This window comes from Oryx dammah, unplaced genomic scaffold (genome assembly GCF_014754425.2).
Source record: "Oryx dammah isolate SB20612 unplaced genomic scaffold, SCBI_Odam_1.1 HiC_scaffold_10, whole genome shotgun sequence".
NCBI lineage: Eukaryota > Metazoa > Chordata > Mammalia > Artiodactyla > Bovidae > Oryx > Oryx dammah.
In genome coordinates, this window is record NW_024070194.1 from 4598707 (window position 1) to 4618130 (window position 19424).

The window sequence follows — 19424 nt, forward strand, 5'->3', positions numbered from 1 at the left end:
GCGGACCCGCGGCCGCCCCGGCCCCCGACCCTCGGCCCGCGCGGCTCCCGCCCGCCGGCCCCGCCGGCGCATTGTTGTTGGGACCGCACGCGCTCCCTTTGCGCACTCCGGTGCCGACGGAGCGCCCGCCCCGGCGCGGACCGCTACCCGGGCTCTGCTCCGGGGTCCGGGCGCCTCCTCCTGCAGCCCGACCCCTCTTCCCCGCCCCGCGAGCCCGCGGAGGCCGGCAGCCGCCCCGGCCGCCAGAGCTTTTGCCGCTAGTGGCATCTCCCTCCACCCCGCCCCCAGCGAGAACAGAGCTGCTCCCATCCTTGGAACCAATCCCTCTCTCCCGCCCCCCCGCCCCAAACGAGCCCCCCACGCTCACCCCCCATCCCTGGGACGAGCCTTCTGCTGGGTCTCCCCACCTTTAGCTGGGGGAGGGGGGACAGGTTGGGGGGGCGGGGAGCATGCAGGGCACGAAGTGAAAGTCTTTGCCTCCCTTGTGCGGTCCTTCCTCCCCAACATGCCAGCTCCCTTCTATCCTGACCACGGAATCCTCCACCACCCCCTTTTCTCAATCGCAGCTGCCTGGTCAGCACGACCTCTTGCGAGCATTCTGAGCCCCAACTTTGCAATAAGATGGTGAAAAATGGAAATCCAGAAAGCTGCGAGTTTGGTTTGGGTTTTTTTTTTTTTTTTTTTTTTTTAGTGCAATGAATGGGGAATAGTTGTTTGAGCACCCATTTATTCACATCTTCTTTTCCTCTGGACTACCTCCTTGCCCTCCCCTCCCCCCAAATCTGGATGCCTGTCTGCTGGAAAAGGCGCGATTGCCTCTCTTCCTCTTCTGCCCCAGTCCAGGCGCTAAGACCTACTATTTCAGCCACACACACACCACATCAAGTCTTCTTGATGGTCTTGCATTCCTCCGTTCCTCTGGACAGTTCTTGCCATCACCCCATTTCTCAGACAAAGGCTTAGGAGGGAAAAAGAACCAAACTGTTTCCTGTGTTTGCCATTTTAATGCTGTCCATCCCCACAGACCCAAGCCCTTTCCCTGATACTTCTTGTGCCAATGTCTTGAACCTTCAAAATGAAAGGGAAAAAAAAAATCTCCAGGGTAGCTTGATAGAGTTTCTTTATAAATCTGCATTGTTGCTTCTGGTTTATGGCCATGAAGAAAATACCAGCCCCCACCCAAAATGCACCGCAGCCAAGTCGGCTAAAGGCGATGAGTGTTGGAGTCAGTAGGGGGCGCATTCCCTGCACTGGGTAAGGCTGCAGAGGGGGGAAGGGCCTCAGAGCTAGAACAGGATGTGCTTCACAGCGCCTTCTACAGACCATGGGAAAATGGACCCAGCAACACTCTCTGACACTTAGTTGGTGAGCTGACAGCAACATGGTGAAGGATCAAGTGAGTCAAGAGCAGTGATTTTATTTCTTTTAAAGAATCCACCCTGCACTTTAGAAGTTTTCTCTTTTGACTTTTTCAAAGTGTTGACCCTTAGACAATCCACATTTGTTCTTGACGAATCACCTTGGCACATCCTTGGTACACAGATTCCCCCTTCTCTGGAATTCTTCCGCCTTAAGCTTTGAATGTGTCACCATATCTTTCCAAGGTCAGATGGTAAAGGGAAAAATTCAAAACCTGAGAGTAACAGGTTTGGGGGAGTATTGTTGATTTCATTCCTTCTTCACGACCCCATGTCTTTTCAACTCTTTGAGAGTTCAAAATCCTTGAGGGATGTTAGATTTTAGTGGGGGAGTAATTTTCATAAGCATGTAGATGGGTGTCATGATTTGCAAAGTCTTGTTGGTAAACGTCAAGCCCATGTTGAGTTCTCCACTGTTAAACTCAACCGAGTTGATCTTAAAATTTTCCTTCTTTTCAACTTTGGACTTGACATTGCCATTCATTCTCCCAGTAGCCAACCGCCTTTGCAAAAGTGTTGACACCAGTCTTCTGTGAGCACCCACCTTCTTAGGGTGTGTTGATTTCTGTAGATTTTACTCCTCTTGTTATTTCCATAGGTGTGAGATGCACAATGCGAAACCTAGGCCCCAGCTTTTGCACCATGATGCACAGGGTTGTACTTTTTGTACTGAACTGATAGGTGGCCTAGTGGTTATGCCCTGTACTACCATTTTGAGGATCTGGACTCCGTTCCTGCCTTGCTCTTTGGACCACATTGTCAATTCACACCGGTGGGTATATTCATTTTGGAGGGTGGGAACTGCAGCAACAGGGAAGCCAGAGATTTCTTCCTCTTTGGTCACCACCAAAGCCAACACATCCAAAATTTCAGCCTAGCCACATTCTTCAAGGAACCAGTTAGAGCTGGTTGCCGATGTGGGTTCTGAACAGAGAAATGACTTGTGGCTTGTTTAAGAGAAAATTTTAAAGTTGCTAATATTGTTTTAATGAGTTTCACTCTGCACTCTTGTGTATAAAGTACCTTAAGTTTTCAATTACTGTTATTTTGATGACCCAATCTCAAGAGTGGCTAAGCTTTTAGAAACCAGAAAGATTCTCTGATCAGAACAGGCCGTGCCATGAACGTGCACTTGCTACCAAAGATTGGCAGTGTTTATTGACACTGGGGGGTACTTTTAAGACCTTGATACAAGTATTTCATAAAGATTCACCAAGATAAATCTTTGGGAAGATAAATGTTGTAGTCTTTGAAACATGGTTAACCAGTTGATGCTTAAGGGAGAATTTGCATTGGACATTTGCTACCAAGTAACATTTTGGTGAGTGAAAAGGAGGCAGCTTGGTTCAGGTATTCCATTAGAGACTTAACTATAATTGCTTTTACAATTTGTTTAGTAATTAGAAGAATCAGATACATAATCTAAATGGTATTACTTGTAATTTTAAAATACTGTTTAGTATTTATTAAGTAGATAAAATTTTGACCTGAATTTGTGTTTGATATAGAGTTGTACAACTTTTTAAATGACTAATTTGAATAAAGTTTCTTCTTTGAGGGTTGTGTTGGAGGCAAGTTTGTGAAGGTGTTTTTGTTTGATTTAGTAAATTACACATGAGATACGTCAACTGATGTCCTTAGTGGTAATAGCCGTTTTCCCCCTACAGGAAAACTTGCTGTGAGCTCTTAAAAAGCATAAATTCTGCAATTTCAAAGGTTTCCTGATTTTGGCGTTCAAAAAAAAAGGTGAAACAGTTGGCCTTGAAGGGCTGAAATTTAGGTAAACTGTGAGGGTTTATTAAAAAGCCTCAATTAACTAGAGGGTGGGGAATGGGTATTCTATTTAATTGAACTTTTAAGTAAATATTCTTTTGTCTTTGACCCATTTTGAAAATTTCCTGACACTGCCTTACTAGAGACTGCTACACTTTGAACTAACTAAATCTTTGGGTTTGGTTCTTATAGTCTCTGTGTTGGAAGTAGAGGAAGCTGGACTGTGGACCTCTAAAGATCCTTGGTCCTCCTCATTCTGAAAGTCATCGGTTTTAAACATGCCCGTCATTAACTTGTTTTACTTCAGTTTGTCTTTTTTCCCTTAAACCAGAGTGCAGGAAAAGTTATAATACTATTTATATTAAGAATAAAATGTCAGCATGTTGAATAGACTAAATGTCAAGTAAGTTCTAGATAATTGTTATTTTGATGATCCAGTCTCAAGAGTTGCTAAGCTTCTAAAAACCTGAAACATTCTGTGATCAGAACAAACCTTTCCATGAATGTGTACTTGTTCACAAATAATCAATAGGCTTTTATCAAATAAAAACAGCTTTTGATTTTTATTAGTGACATACACTCCTACATGTGATTATTATTTATATTTGATTGCTAGAAGTCTAATTATATTAGATGTATTATATATTGAAGTGTAACTACTGGTAAGTTTTAGAAAATATTAAAACTTTTTTAGTATTTAAGTAACAATCTGGTGGTTAATGTACACATTCTGGCTGCACATTTAATTGTGAAAAATACAGTTTAATAAGGAAGATAGGGCTGTTCTGTTGTAAAGGAACAAGTAGGGATCCCTCCTTGGGTAGGGAAAAAATAAAAGGAAAACATGAGAATTTATTCTGAAAGTAGTATTTTTTCTTTTGAGAACCATGTGTAAATAACAAATTGCATAAGTTGTCATAGACCTTGGCAGATTGATTTTCTTAATAGATGGGTGGATATATGTATATAGATATATATACCTTATACTTTTTTAGTGTTGATATATACAAATAAAAGGTCTGAATATCAGAAGTAATGTTTAAAAACAATACATTTAAGTGTACAGGGGGAAAAATCAATTAAATGTCAGGGGTGTTTTTTTTTTAAATCTGTTTGAATCTTAAACATTTTTTTCAGTGTGAAAATACAAAAAATTTAATTCTTGTTTTATAAGATTAGAAACTAATTCGTAGCTTACATCAAGGTGCTCAAGTACTGTTGTGTAATAAACTACTTGTTCAACTTAGACTTCCAAAGGACTTTCACTTTTAAAAAACGTCAGAGTCTGTTATATCTTCCAGAAGGTGAAACATTTTCCATAAGAGTGTAATTTTCATTTATTTGCCTAAGAGGCATGAACATGGAAAGAAATGTTGCTCACTGTGTATTAACTATAGTTAAACTCACAGGCCTTGATGGGTTGCGAGCATCGTGTAAACTTACAGAGGCTCTCCTCCCCTGGTTCTGTAAGAACTTGTGGTGGTAAGTCTGGAGCAAATGCCAGATTGTGCTCATGTGCGTCTCTGTTAGTTACACGTGTTATGTTGTTAGTTTGGAAACTTGCTGTTTGAAACTGGTATGAGCCAAACCTCACACTAATTAAGTGAATTGATATTTTGAATGTAGAGGCTGTTTCTTGTTGACACATTGGCACCTTCCGCCTTGATTGCTGAGTGGCCACAGTCCCACGTGACTGTGTGTTTGTTTGCCTGATTCAGTTCATTGGAAAGTGAAAGGATGGATGATTGGGTTCCCTCAGTCTCTTGGGGTCTCAGTACCCCTTAGACCTTTATTTTGATCACAACCTGTCTTGGATAATCTGCCAGTTGAGAGGTCGGTGGAAATGAGAATTCACCCTCTGCTTCACTGGAAGGAGAAGGCTCTCTGAATATTAGCAGGCTTCTCAAATTGGAAGATACATATCTCTCTCTCTCTCAACTTGATTGTGTAGGGATATGCTTGTATACAGGAAGTCACAGGTAAAATGTGAGCCAGCTATGTAAAGTGAGTTTTGACGAGAGGTGCACACTTCTTTTCTAATAAGTGTAAAATGCAGAATTCTTTTCACTGTTACAGTCCTTGGTTGCAGTTTCTCTCCATGTATGTGTTTCTATCCACTGTCTTTAGATGCAGTCACAGGCCTCCTTGGCTTTATTGATCCCTAGCTTAGTTCCAAGACAGCAGCTAGAGAAATCCTGATTATCTCAAGAATTTTAGCAGTGTTCCAGAAATAAAGGATTGAAAATTAGAAGAGCATAAAAGACTTTGAATAGAATTACCAGGGGAAGACCGCCCTGAACATACGCCACAGTTTAAGACTGCATTGTAGCTGAAAAACATGCCCGGAATCTGTAAGAGACTCCTACATGGACCATCTCTTAGAATTAAAAACAAATCCTTCCACATCCTAATTCCTTCTCCAGTAAGGGTGTAGATTTGTAATGGAGTCTCTCAGCTTTGAGTTGTTTGTATGTCATTTCACATATGGTTTGGTCAAAGCCTTTAGTATTGGTATCATTTTCTTAGCACTTTATAAACCATTCTCAATTCTCTCAGGACTGTCCTTGTTTCACTAGTAGGGAAATCAAGGCACTACAGTGTGCAGCAGTGAAGTGAGCTTTGGAATACGTCTGGCCTGGCCCCCAGGCCTGTGTTTGGAGCACAGGCTTTTATAGTGCCCCTGTGAGCTGTTTGGCTAATGAGGGCCCACACGAGTGCTTCATAACTTCATAGTGATGTTTTGTGTTTGGATGTCAGCTAACACCCAAGGATCCCATGTAGGCTGTGCAGTTAAAGCATCTAGCTGTACACTAGCTTCTTTATGGGTGAGAGCTGTGCCAGTGGTTGTTGAAGAAATAGCAACTGTGTCAGGTTTGAGGTTGCCTGTATAAGGATCTAAACAGGAACTTTGTTTATAGTCTATTGCTTTTCCCAGTGTTTTGTTTTAGGGCAGTCTTGTTCCTTCTCTCCTCTGAGCAGTAATTTTTGCTTAGACAGATAATTGCTGGCTTTTGCCCTTCTGCCTTTTCTGTCTTTTTCTGAACCCTCTATGCTCCCATTTAAGAGCTTATGGAAACTTGAGCTTCCCTTGAAAATGTGTAAGGCTTTCCTTTTCTGGTGGGAGCTGGCAGCAGTTGAGGACCTGTATGAGTGGCCTCTTGAAACCTAATGTATCTGAAGAAACCTCTATCTAGTGGAAATATGGTGGGATTTATTCAAATTTTACATATTGTACGTTTTAAGTCAGCAATTAAGAATTCTTGCTCTGGTGAAGAAGACGAAGCGAGACTCGGTGTGTTTAAATGCAGGGAGTGCTTAAAAATCCTGGTTTGAGATCAGAAAAATAAAGCTTTTGTGGAAAGTGTAAGGATTGAGTCATCAAGTGGCAAAACCTGCTGTAAGAATAATGCTTTTGCTAAGCCTTGACTGTAGGAGACAGCTTAGAAAAACGTGAGAAGGTAATTCAAGAAAATTCTGTATTTTGTTATTCAAGAATAGTAAGAAAAACATTTCCCATTACTATGGGAAAATTATTTTGACTAGTTTTGATAGAGCGTGGAAAACTTACTAAGGAATTGAAAACAACTTACTTTCTATCTTAGGCTATTGAGATGTGCTTCTGGAATGCTTATAATGGACACATCTGGACGTCCTCTTAGGCCTGCCTGTGAATTCATTTGACTTCCCTCTGTCACATCTTTGAAACGTGGTTGTCCATTGACAGCCAGTCATTCCGAGGCTGTGGAGTTCTGTGTAGGCGGCGTAGTGCAGGAGTGTCCCTGCCTTACTGGGGCGCCTGTTAAAATGGTGGAAATGGCCTCCCATCTCACACCCTCTCTGAAGCTAGATTGGGATGTAAGACATGTTCTCGATCATTTTCTCTAGGGTTCTTGTCTGAAATTTGAATACTCAAAAGTGACAGTTTCTAGTTGTAGGCCCTAGTCTTTTTGCCTGAAAGCCTTTTAAAAGGAGTAACACAAATTTTATAAGTACACATGTATTTTGTAAGCAAATTCTAGATCACACCTTTGTATTTCTAAGTCACCCAGGTTTATTTTGGGTACTTACAGACACTCTACTGCATAACTTTTATAAGTGCCACAGAACTTGTGAAGTTAATATGCTGACTCTAACATAAATGGCTCACAGCGATGTATAAAAACTGTTCTGTGGAAGTATAAATGCATTAGAATGCATTCAGGAACATGGATGGCAACCACATCTGATTCTCAGTAATAACAATAGTCTGTGCTTTTTAAAAGACTATATCCTGGTATGAACTCATAATTTGCAAAGTTATTGTTATAGCTCCTGATCTAGTTTAAGGCAATAACTTCTCTAAGCGTTAATAGGCTTCGTCTTACTTGATTCTTCTGACATTTGAACAGTGGAATGGTGTTATACTGGTTATGGCCTAGGAAACAGACCTCCGGAGGTTAAGTAACATTTTTAGAGTCACAAACCTAGTAAGCCACAAAGCAAGGATTTAAACAGATCTCTAGATCTGTCGAGCTCTAGAGCTGTGTTTTTCACTACATTGTGCCATCTCTTCTAGCAGGGCAAAATTTTACTGTACTTTGTCGCCCTACTTATTACAGGAGTTTAAAGGTATGAAGGGGAGACATTTTTTACACATGGCTGATAGGAAGCTGAATTTTTGTCCATAAAACCAATATAGTCTTCCTGGAAAACATAAATTTTTATGTCGGCTATAGTTTTATGCTTCAGCTTTTTACCTCTGTCCTCCTCCTATCACTTCTGTATTTTGTTAGCTTACACCTAAGGCTTTGGCTGTTTGCAGACTGTCCAGATTGAGCAGGCAGGTCTGCAGTGCGTGTGCGCTCCCTCAGATCTCGGAAGCTGAGCAGAGCAGCCATGCAGTAAATGCAGGTTTTTCTCTGAACACAGTGGCCACAGTGCAGTAGTTTCTTCCACCCTCTCCTGACCACCCCTGCCGAGAATGAACTGTCCCTCTTACAGAGCCTCAGAACGTTAATCTGTGACACGTCTGAATACATTTCTTCTTACCATATACGTGTGCACGCGCGCATATAGGGAGTCACCTCTGTAAGCCCTTTGTAGACAGGGACTGTTCGTTCATTCTGCGCTTTCTGAGGCATGCCGTGTGCCAGCTACTGACTAGCATGTTGAAACTTTGTAATCACAGCGTGACTAATTTTGGTGACTGACAATGTGGTGAACTAGGTTGCTTATTTCCCATTAGCTTCTTGGTTAAATGCTGATGAACCACACCAACATTAAAGAAAACAGTACTTGTTTAAGCTGTTAAATTTTTCAGCATTCTGTTACCTTTGGAAAGGCTTCCTGTTTTGTTTTTCCTAGGGCCTCTCCTTTTGTCCAGTTCTATCCTGTAACTGTTTGAAAGAAACTTAAGGTGATTTGAAAGTTTAATACATGAAAATTATGTGAAAATTTCTGTGCTTTTGCTATCTGCTATAGAATCATTTCAGTTTTTTGCAAAATTAAAATATAATTGAACTTCTCATTAAAGTAACCCTAACTGGGTTAAACTGTTAGTTAAGGCAGAGTGAATTTTACAGTCTTGGACAAAAGTGATATAGTCCTCTGTTCCTGGCCTCTTGGAGTGAAGCAGTTTTGCCAGGAAAGTGAACTCCCTACTAAGGTTTTTCTTTTTAAGTACTTAGCAGTTTGGAGGCCATTCATGTATTACCAGAGAAGTGCTCATTTAATATAGTCCAGAATGGTCTAGAAATTTGTAAAGGCCTTCAGAGTTCTTTTATTACATCCAGGACTTGCTCTAAAGGATTTATCCTGTTCAAAGGAAGCTTTAAACAGTCTTAACAGATACTTAATAACAGCCTTATCTGCTTCTGTATTGACTACTGTTTGTCTTATATTTTCTCATAATTACTTTTTTTTTTTTTACTTGATTTGTGGTAAAATCTACATGACATAAAATTAGTGCGTCACGCTAACCAGGGGGTCGCAAAGAGTCGGACACGACTGACGACTGAGCTGAACTGAACTGAACCATCCACTTTTAAGTGTACAGTTCTGTGCCGTTAAGTTCACTCAGAAAGATTATTGTGCAGCAATTACCACCATCCATCTCCAGAACTTTTTTCATCTTGTAGAGTGCAAACTCTGTCCCCGTTAAACAATAAATCCTCATTCTCCCCTCCATGCCAGTCCTTGGCAGCCACCCTTCTATTTTCTATCTCTGTGAATTTAACTACTCTTAGTGTCTCAAGTGAGTGGAATCGTATAATATTTGTCTTTTATGACAGGTTTATTTTGCTTAGCATAATATCTTTGAGGTTTTTCCATGTTTCCAGTAGCTACTTTTTAAAAAATAAAAAGTGAAGTTAATAATTTTCAATCCAGTATATCCACAGTATTGTCATTTCAACATGCAGTCTATTTTGGGAAGGTTATTTATGAGATACTTTGCATTTTTTTCATACTAAGCATTGGAAATCTCAAATATATTTTATGCTTAAAAGCAAATCTAGATAGGTAAAGAAGATATATTAATTGCCCAAAAGTGCATGGAAAGCTGCTCAACATCACTGATCTTTAGGGAAAAGCAAATTTAAATTATGATGAAGGTAATAACCTCACACCCATTAAGATGCTTACTGTCAAAAAGAGAAAAACAAGTGTTGGTGAGGAGGTGAAGAAATTGGAACCTGTATACTTGGGAGTGTAAATGACAGAGCCACAGGGTTACCATGAGATGTAGCAACCCACACGTGTGTCTGAGAGAGCTGCTTGTACACCCATGTTCCTGGCAGTGTTATTCACAGTAGCTGAAAGAGAGCAAATGTCCATCAACAGGTGAATGGATAAATGTGATGCATACATAGCATGAAATGTTATTCAGCCTGAAAGGGAAGGAAAATCTGACATGGTGCTACAGCTGGGTAAACCTTACAGGCATTTGTGCTAAGTAGACTAAGTAGTCACAAAAGGACAGGTCTTGATGATTCCGCTTCTGTGAAGTTCTTCAAGTGGTCAGAGGCATAGAGGCCACCCGCGTGGTGGCTGCCAGGTGCTTGTGGTAGGCGAGAGGTGGAGTGTTGCTGCTGGATGCAGACGGAGTTTGGGTTCTGCGAAGTGAAGGGTTGTGGGGAGGGATGGTGGTGGTGGTAGCGTGGCTGAAGCTTGAAGCATCTCAGCTCAGCTCAGACTGGCCTCATTTTAAGTGCATGGAAGCCATGTGTGGCTAGTATCTGCTTATTGGAACACATAACTCTTAAACATTAATTTAGAAAAGTTTCAAGCAATATGGGTTTTCTTGCTGTGTGAATAAATGCTGAATAAAATACATTGATTCCTTTTTTGTGTGTTTTGATTTTTTTTTTTTTTTAAGAAAAATTATGCATGCATAAAACCTGGAAGGATAAGTATACCCCAGTATTTGCTGTTGTCTTGTCTTTGGGTAAAATCATTTGTGTTCGTCGCCTTATCTACATTTTGTAATCTTATGCTAGGCCTGTTAACTTAAAATATTTTTTCATGTTTCATACAGCTCACCCATTTAAAGTATATGATTCAGCGTTTTCTAGTATATTCAGAGTTGTGCAGCTATCACCACAATTAATTTTAAAATATTTTCTTCACCCCACGAAGAACCTAGTTAGTACCCTTTAGCAGGTACCTTCTATTCCCTCCCTGCCCCCACAACTCCTCCAACCTTAGGCAACTTTAATCTCCTGTCTCTGAGATTTGCCTTTTTTAGATACTTCATATAAATGGAATTATACAGTAAGTGGCCTTTTGTGACTTTTCATTTGGCATGGTATTTTCAAGGTTCATCATGTTGAGCATATATCAGTATTTCACTCCTTTTTATGGCTAAATCATATCCCATTGTATCAATATTACCACATTTTACTTAACCATTTATCAGTTGATGGAGATTGGGTTGATTTTCCTTCTTGGATATTATGAATAATGCGGAGAACATGCGTGTACAAGTTTTTGCCTGGGCATGTGTTTTCATTTCTCAGTTGTCTTTGTAACAGTGATGAACAGGATTTGCCAGGGGAGAGGAACCTGAGCTTTAGAGGCAGTTGAGAGCAGACTAGTGTGTCCCCCTCCCCACCCCCACCCCCACCCCACCCCCGCCCTTGCCCTTAAAGAAAGAAAAAAGATGGCCAAAGCCTCTGCAGTTCTCAGAGCACTCCCTGAGTATGGTAATGGTTAACTGGTTCATTATCATAGGGGAGACCTAGAATATACATCTGGCTTTTTAAAAGCTATTGTTTTATTTAAGGATTCTAAGATTGTGGTTCTCATTTTGCAAGATGCTGCCATTACAACTTGGATAGAAAGCTGTCTCTCAGATGTGACCATCTAGTAACTGTTGGCATCCGTAGTGAAGTTTAAAGCGCTTTAGGGCAAGTGGTCTCAGTCAGAGCTGAGTTCGTGGCTCACTTCTTTGGAGGTAATGGGACCATCTGATCTGAGATGTATGTATGCATTCTTAATCTTGTGTCTCTGTTGGAGCTGGTTTGACTGAATTATTTATGGTTATTTCAACCTTGGGTATTAAAGTCTTGACACTTTGAGACGTGTGTATATCATATGCATTGTTTACTTTTAATTAATGTCAGTGATCAGAGCTTCATCTGCATGGATAATAGGAGGAACACTGCATCCTAGATCTGGAGATGACCTTGAGACCCAGCCCTGTGAGTGACACGCTCATTGCCCTTAAGCCAGTTGCTTCTCAGTTGCTCCTCTGTAAAACAAGAAGAGTTTAGATTAAGGAAAACCCTAGGTCCTTTTCAGTGATTCAAAGTGCTGCATTTTCATAATTGATTTTAGTTGATACTATGGTTTGAAATATGAATCTTAATCTTTTGTCCTTCTTAAGGCCTGTATGTCCATGCCCCTTCAATGAGAAGGTGCCTAAACATAGTTGATAGTTATTTCTTTTCTAAGCAGACATGTATTCAGAATAGAGTATCTTTTTCTCATCAGCTAAACCAGCTAATGCTGAAAAAGATGGCACCTAATGCCAAAGTAAAAAAGGTTGTTTGTAGTCCTGTGTCTGAAGTGGATGCAGCCGATACACATGCACCTTTCAGGAGCATTAGTTTAAAAATCATACTGAGAACTAAAGAAGCGTTGTCCCGCTTGGCCTGATCATGTCATCCCTGAAGTACCCATGTTTTAACAGGGCACCAGAGATTGGCCAGCTGGAGCCCGTTTGCTGGAGACTGGCTGAGGTGAGGAGGGAAGGGGCTGTGAAAAGCACCGAGCGTGGCGAGCTTGGAGAGGGGCCTCCTGGGAGGGGAGCAGGGAGGGTCTGAACACCTGGAAAGGCTGTTGGGCAGCTGAGTGTGTAGACTTTCGCAGCTGAACCGAGAGTCGTGGGCTTCTTCCATTGTGTTGTCGAGTAAACTTGTGAACACAACTGTCCCGTGCAGGACAAGCTGCCTGGTGGGGTTTGTGCTTCACTCACACTAAGCAGTCAGGCAGACAATCTCTTAGGGCAGAGCTGTTTGTGGAAGAGAGTCATACATCGTTTATAGAGGGAACAAAAGTATCCCTGTGATAAAAACATTTCTGTACAGGATGCTGTATCTAGAGAATACAGGCATTTTTTCCTTGCATAAATACGAAAGAAATAGTTATGAAAACTTAGTTATAAGGGATTTAATAACTGATTTGGTTAAAAACTTGAAAATCTTTTTTTTAACTGGGTTTCTTTTATTATCAAACTGACAGAAGACAAATTAATTACATTTCCTATTTGCTTCTTATTTTTATTAACAGTGTTCTAATATGATTATCCTAAGCAATGTAATTGATGTTCAGTATTTAAATTTACCTTTGGTGCAAGTGTATCTTCATTGGTGAAGCAGTTTCTTTTTTTCATCCCTCTGGGCTTGCAAGTTCCTCAGCGCTGCTGAACGTTCCCTGGTGAGAAGGAGACTAAACTTCCTGTATGCTGCACAGTCTCATCCACTAATCCAGAGTAGCATTCTATTCCTGGATAGTCGGTTACTTGTTCTGTGGTGTTTGGGATTGAGGAAGGGAGGAAAAGGAGGACACCCAGCTGCCTTTCATGTGAAGAGCCTGTGGCATCTGGAAGGTCTTTTGCCCACAGTTATAGGAAATTGAAAGATAAGCTGCTTCTGTTCGGGTCTGTGTTTTAGGAAAAGATTGAGTGGGGTGATTGCTTCCAGACTGGATGTAGGCTCTATGCTCCCGATGTGTTCACTCATCAGAGGGTTGTTCTAGAAAGGCTTTACAAAGTTCATTTTCTTAAAATACAAATATATAAACCTTTTTACATCTGGTTTAATATAAATGTAGGGCTAGTGACATCCTGAAAAGCATATAAGGCGTCTGTGTTCACCACTTGGGATCCCAGAATAGTCAGGAAAGATAAACACTTAATTGGTTATAAAAAGAAAATGTTTCATAGTGACCACACTTTTACTCAGTGAGTGATATTTACAGTATTAAATATGTTGCTGAGGGGTGACAGAAATACGGGAATGAAGTTTTCCTTCTGCATGAGTACTTTCTGACTTAACGGGTCCAAAGTGTTTCCACAAAGACATCACACGTGTTTTTTAAGTGCTGTCATGGGTAGCATTGGAGCAACTCATGCTTTAATTCTCTTCCTGTGACTCTTCAAATGCCTGCGCCTCTTAGAAAATAGCATAACTTAATATTTTTAGTTAGATCAGTGGTTTAAAGAAATTTCAAATACTGACTTAAAAACCCCAGTGTGGGTTGTGTAAATACTTGCACCAACATTAAGTGTTTTAAGTATTCAGGATCTGAATTTCTTACATATTAATTTGGGTTGATGATGTACCAGAACTGAAATTGTTTATACTGTAGTATATTTGAATGTAGTAGGTATTTGAATGTCTTCTTGATTTTTTTATTAACTTAGAATATATTGCTGCCCCCTTTTTTTTTTTTTCTTCACTAGTAATGGCATCATTTCTGGCCTTTGATTCTCCCCTACTCCCTACCAAAAAGATGTTTCCAGAGAGGTGTTTTTTGTTTGTTTGTTTTTGTTTTTAACAGCTTTAATGCAGAAATGTTTAAAAAACAGAAGAGTATAAACTGTGTCCTAATTCTTAAGCTTACTGTGGGCTTCCTATAACCGTATTCTGATAAGACTAATTTTATTCAGGGGAGATTTTCAGCAAACTATTGGAATTCTGCTCTAGCCATCAGATTTAATGCTTTGGGTGACCTTGGCATAAATTTGCATATTGAGCTTTAGTTTAGACAAGTGACTATTTCAGAGAGAGACTTGGAGATGGAGAACTTTTCCTTCTTCCTCTTTCCGTCAACCTGAGCCCCTCTCTCCACTTTTTATCCTTTTCATATTTCAACTAAGATTTCTTTAAAAACAAGGATTTCATCTCTTTAAGGTCAGGTGGGGGCAGTGGAAACCCCTGGTTTAGACTAAGCAACTTATGTTGAGGTTTTACCAAAAACCTGTTCTGGTCTGCCTCTCAATAGTGTTAGAAATGTTTTTTTCCATGAAAATTGTAGATTTGCATTCGCTGGTATAAGTGATGCAGTGGTTGTCATTCTAGTATATGTTCAGATTTCACTTCCCACGCGGTATAAAGTCTCAGAGTTACGCCTGCAGGTGCTGGAAACCAGGACACACTACTGTGTTTACTTCTGTGTTTTCTGGCCTGTTAAAGTAGCACCATATATTTTATTAGCAACTTGAAACGTGTAAGAATGCACATAAAAATACGAAGAATTTGTGTGCTGGAAAATGCTGTTCTAGATCCACACTTCCAGTTATTTAAAATATAATCTGTAGAAGTTTGATTTGGAGGGTATTTTATTTTTTTCTTTTTTTCCTGACTTGATTATGTATAACTAGTCAAAGGTTTGGAGAAGGCAATGGCACCCCACTCCAGTACTTTTGCCTGGCAAATCCTATGGACTGAAGAGCCTAGTAGCCTACAGTCCATGGGGTCGCTAAGAGTCAGACACGACTGAGCAACTTCACTTTCACTTTTCACTTTCATGCATTGGAGAAGGAAATGGCAGCCTACTCCAGTGTTCTTGCCTGGAGAATCCCAGGGACGGGGGAACCTGATGGACTGCCGTCGATGGGATCGCACAGAGTCGGACACGACTGAAGTGACTTAGCAGCAGCATCAGTCAAAGGTTTAACATTGGGTTTCATGGGGGTTCTTTTTGTTGTTTTGTTTTTACTTTGATGGTGCAATTATAAATGCTTTTCTCCTAAAAACAGGGACTAAATGGTGCTGTCCTTGATATGGTGTCTTTGCTGAGGGACTGCAGTTTACAGACAAGCCATGTTGACTGTTGGTACGTTAGGTCCTGCACCTCTTGCCTTCAACCTCCTGAACTATCGCTGTCGTCTGTTGGGCTCCTCTCTGTGTTCTTGGCCCAGATGAGCCTGAGCGCAGCCGCTGACAAGGTTTAAGCCTCGTGGCAGAGCTCGTTTCTGAAATGATGATTATTGTGTTTGTCAGTTAATGACCTCTTTGCCTAAATAAAGTTCACAGTCATTGATGTATCATGATCCTTCTGTCAAGATTTGGCCTGTAGATATTTCCTCGTGAGGCAGGCTCTTTCTGCTTTTATTTACCTCTTTGTAGTTGGTATAAAGGAGTACTTTTGCTTTTGAGATAAGAGGTTCATGCATTTGATCAGTCTTATGTACAGTTAGAATTCATATGGTTTTAAATCATCTGTACCCTATGGCCACAGATCTCGTATTTTCATTTCAATCATCTGACTCTTGCTTTCTGAGGAAGGAATTACTTTCTGAGTGGGAATTTGGCTGGGATTATTAGTAAAACTTTAGTGTTTTGGCCCTAATCAGTAGGTGTGGGTATATTTTGCAGAGATTGATAAGAAGGAATATGGCTGAAATATTCAATAGTGAATTTCAATCGTTCTCAAAAATTGAAGATTTAAGTTAGTTCATCAGATGGCATATGCTTAACCAAAATTAACTTCAGTTAATAAAACACTTAGAAATGTTAACTCCATTATTGAGTTTGAGCTTTGCCCAAAATCTTTTAGAATTTACAAAGTGTTTTACTCTTCCCATAAAGTGTTTTTGTTTTTAATTAATGAAACCAGGGACCGATGTCTCTTTCAGAATGATTGTATCTTCCTGACAAATCCCTATTCTTCCTACTACTCCCAATTCACAAATGTAATTATTTTGCATAAAATTCCCAATCTTCCCTCTTCCTTGCTCACTTCCTCTTCTATTTCCCACTACCAAAACTTTTGGCTGCAAGCACCATGAACCAAAACTTAAGCAAAAGTGATCATGTGCTTGTACTTGTTTATGAAAAGTTTGGGGGAGGAATGGTGAAATCAAGAGGGCTGTCTCTCAGGCACAGCTGGATTGAGGATCTAGCAGCAGCAGCAGCAGGAGAGTTTTCTGTTCTGTGCTTTTCTCATGCTCACTGTTAGCCCTGTTTGGGGCACATGTCAAAGTCTGTACTTAATCAGAGTCTGCAGAGAGAGAACACTAATTGGTTAACCAGAGTCCTATACTCTCTGCTCTGATGGTTCCAAGAGGAAGCTGGGCAGAGAGGGGAGTGAGTGTCTCCTTTACTCCAGTGACCCAGTGCCTGCTGTATACCCGAGAAGCGATGGGCTGTTGAAGGGGAAGAACTGTATCCTGTTCAGCTCTCTATATTTAGCACATTAATGGATAAAGTGCTCCAAAAATGATTGATGAACAGATGAACAGTGGTTTCATTCTGTTAAATTGGATGTTTTCCCCTTTTTTACGCTGTGAGCCCAGAAGTGTATGGTTTGGCTAAAGGAAGCTTTCCTTGGTATTCGGGTAGTGGTGCTGACCTGGTGAAAGCGGCCATCCTGATAGCCAAGGAGGCTCCTGAGAATGGTTAGCCACCTGGGGACAAATCTGGGGAGCACGCCCATCCCTCTGCACTCCTTTCAGTGCCTGCCTCTAGACAGTTTGATGTTATTGTAAGACACCTTCTTCCCTAAGAGCAATGATGGTGAATATTTTCAGCTCTATTCAGAAGTGAGGAGTAACTCCTTAACCTCAGGCAGTCAGCTGCCTATTTACTCTGTCCTTCTCCCTTCCCAGTAAGCACAGAATAAATAGGAAGGTGTGGGCCCTTTGATTCAGTTTCTGATTCAAAAGGCTTTTAAGGGGTGAAGAAGAGGCCAGTGTCTTTTAAATGTTTTTAAACAATCAAATAGATGACATCAATGAACCCCAAAGGAAGCTGTTGATTTGAAGTTGTTTCTTAACAGCAAGCAGTGAGCTGGGGAAAAAAAGCATAGGGCCCTTGAGTTCTTTTTCTAATCACCTGTAATAATTCTAACATTAGCTGATAGACGTTGTTGGAGACTTTGGTTCAAGGAATCTTTGGCTTGGTTGTCGGCATAGAAAAACTGAAGAAGTATACACAGGAAATGGAGGCTAGGAGTAGGAGGGAGCCTTCTTTACTCATTGTATTTCTATACCACGTACCTGCTTTATATCTGAGAAAAGTATTTTATTCAGTAAGTGAAAAGCTAGAGGAAGTTTTCATTGTTTTTGAGGATGCTAACACATATGAATGTGTTATTCTAGCTCCAGATGGACAAAATTTTGGAGATGGTCTCCGTGAAGAATACCTTCATCCAGGGAAAGGGGCAGATGATAGAATTCCCAAGATGATCAGAAATGTCAGAAATCTGCTTATGAAGACAGTTAGAATCTTAACCTAGAATATTTTTCATCTTTCAATGTAAACTTTAACTTAGATTCCTCCTAGCTAATTGTAGAATAACCATTTTCTGTACAGCATTTTCCAGTAAGCAGTATCACTATTTATAAGACTGTTTAATTCAACTCAAGTAAACTGAAGAAATTTATGGCTGAAATAATCATCTTTTATATGTAAGATTTTATAGCTAAGCTCCCTTATGAGCATATTGTAACTTTTTCACAACTGTAGGTAGATAACATGGGGTACCATGAAGCAGTGAGGTGTGCCTCACTTGGAAGTCTTAAAACAACTTTGTGAGCTGTTGTGAGCCAGGCGTTTAGAACACGGGTGTTCTCTGTAGGAAATGGGGCTTTCTTTTATCCTGAGCTTCACTTTGACTCTCCAGGATGTTTTCAGTATGTGGTGACATTTCCAGATCTTTCTGTATTTGTTTTAATAAGACGTTTAGCTGCTTTTCCAGGAGGCAGGGAAAACCAGAAAGGGCTGTCTTTGGGTCACATCTCTGCTCTGAAGTGGAATGGGATTAACATGGAAGTTCCAAAAGAATGGGATTTGGGCCCATGGAGAGTTGATGAAATGAATGGAGAAACAAGATGTCTCTCCTCAGAGCTCACTGTGCTGCTTGGTCTCTTCAGAATTAGCCCAGAGCACCTCCTTGATTTCCGAAACACTTTTCTGTCAGGTGGCTCTCTCTGATGGCCTAGTTTGTGGGAACCTAGTGTTTTTTCTTTTTTTAATCAGTTTATTAAGCAACAGATTTTTTGAATCAAAAAGATGGTTCAAAACAATTTAGCAATAAAATTTCCATAAGGGATAGTGAATCTGGCCTTTAATGCACATCAGTGTGCACCAGAACTGCCTTCTCAGTCTGTTGGCTAAATACTGGGCAGGATGAGACGGCAGCCAGTGTGCAGAGGACACCACAGTCACGCTTCATAACTGACTAGGAGTTCCATCTTGAGGATGTTTGTCTCAGGGAACTGCATGCTGCTTTTGGCCTCAGGTATACTAAGTTCTGGTAAAATACATCCAGATTTAGGATTTCTGGAAGTTGCTGGGGGTTTTGGTAAGATTCATTCCCCCCCCCCCCATTTTTCATAGTTAATATTGATTTTTAGAATAGTAAGTGCAGTAACTTATCTTACCGCAGTTGAATTAGTTGACTTTGTGATTGTGGTTTACAAATGGTAGTGGTATTACAGAGTGACAGCCTTTATTAATTAGAAAGCCAGATTTGCATGTACTGAATTTTAAATCCTAATGTATTGGCTTTTGTTTCTACCTGGTTTTGGTCTTTAGAGCTACTTTATAGCCTGTAAATTTTATTTAGATTATTAAGTCGATGATAAATTTTTACCCTGCTGTGTAGGGAACATTCATGGTCACTTTGCAAGCCATACAAATTATCAGTTGCCCAAGTTTTATTTTATTTTCTTAACCATTGTTTTTAAGGAACTTGGAAAAGTGGATCTAAATTTCTGCTTTAATGTATTGGGTCGTTTAAATAATA

The 19424-nt window shown here is 40.4% G+C and overlaps 1 protein-coding gene across 4 annotated transcripts in view; it reads left to right on the forward strand.

Annotated features, from left to right (window-relative positions):
* Nucleotides 1–393: 393 nt before the first annotated feature.
* The window catches only part of LOC120869066 (activity dependent neuroprotector homeobox), a 30268-nt gene continuing 11237 nt past the window's right edge, over nt 394–19424 (forward strand). Inside the window, exons 1-2 of one of the 4 annotated variants that reach the window (XM_040248138.1) lie at nt 394–2190; nt 3086–3198. The gene's annotated coding sequence lies outside the window, so the exon portion shown is untranslated. Of the gene's footprint in view, nt 2191–2222; nt 3199–12360; nt 12410–19424 lie in introns of those variants that run through there. The other 3 variants (XM_040248140.1, XM_040248137.1, XM_040248139.1) reach the window with 3 other exon arrangements.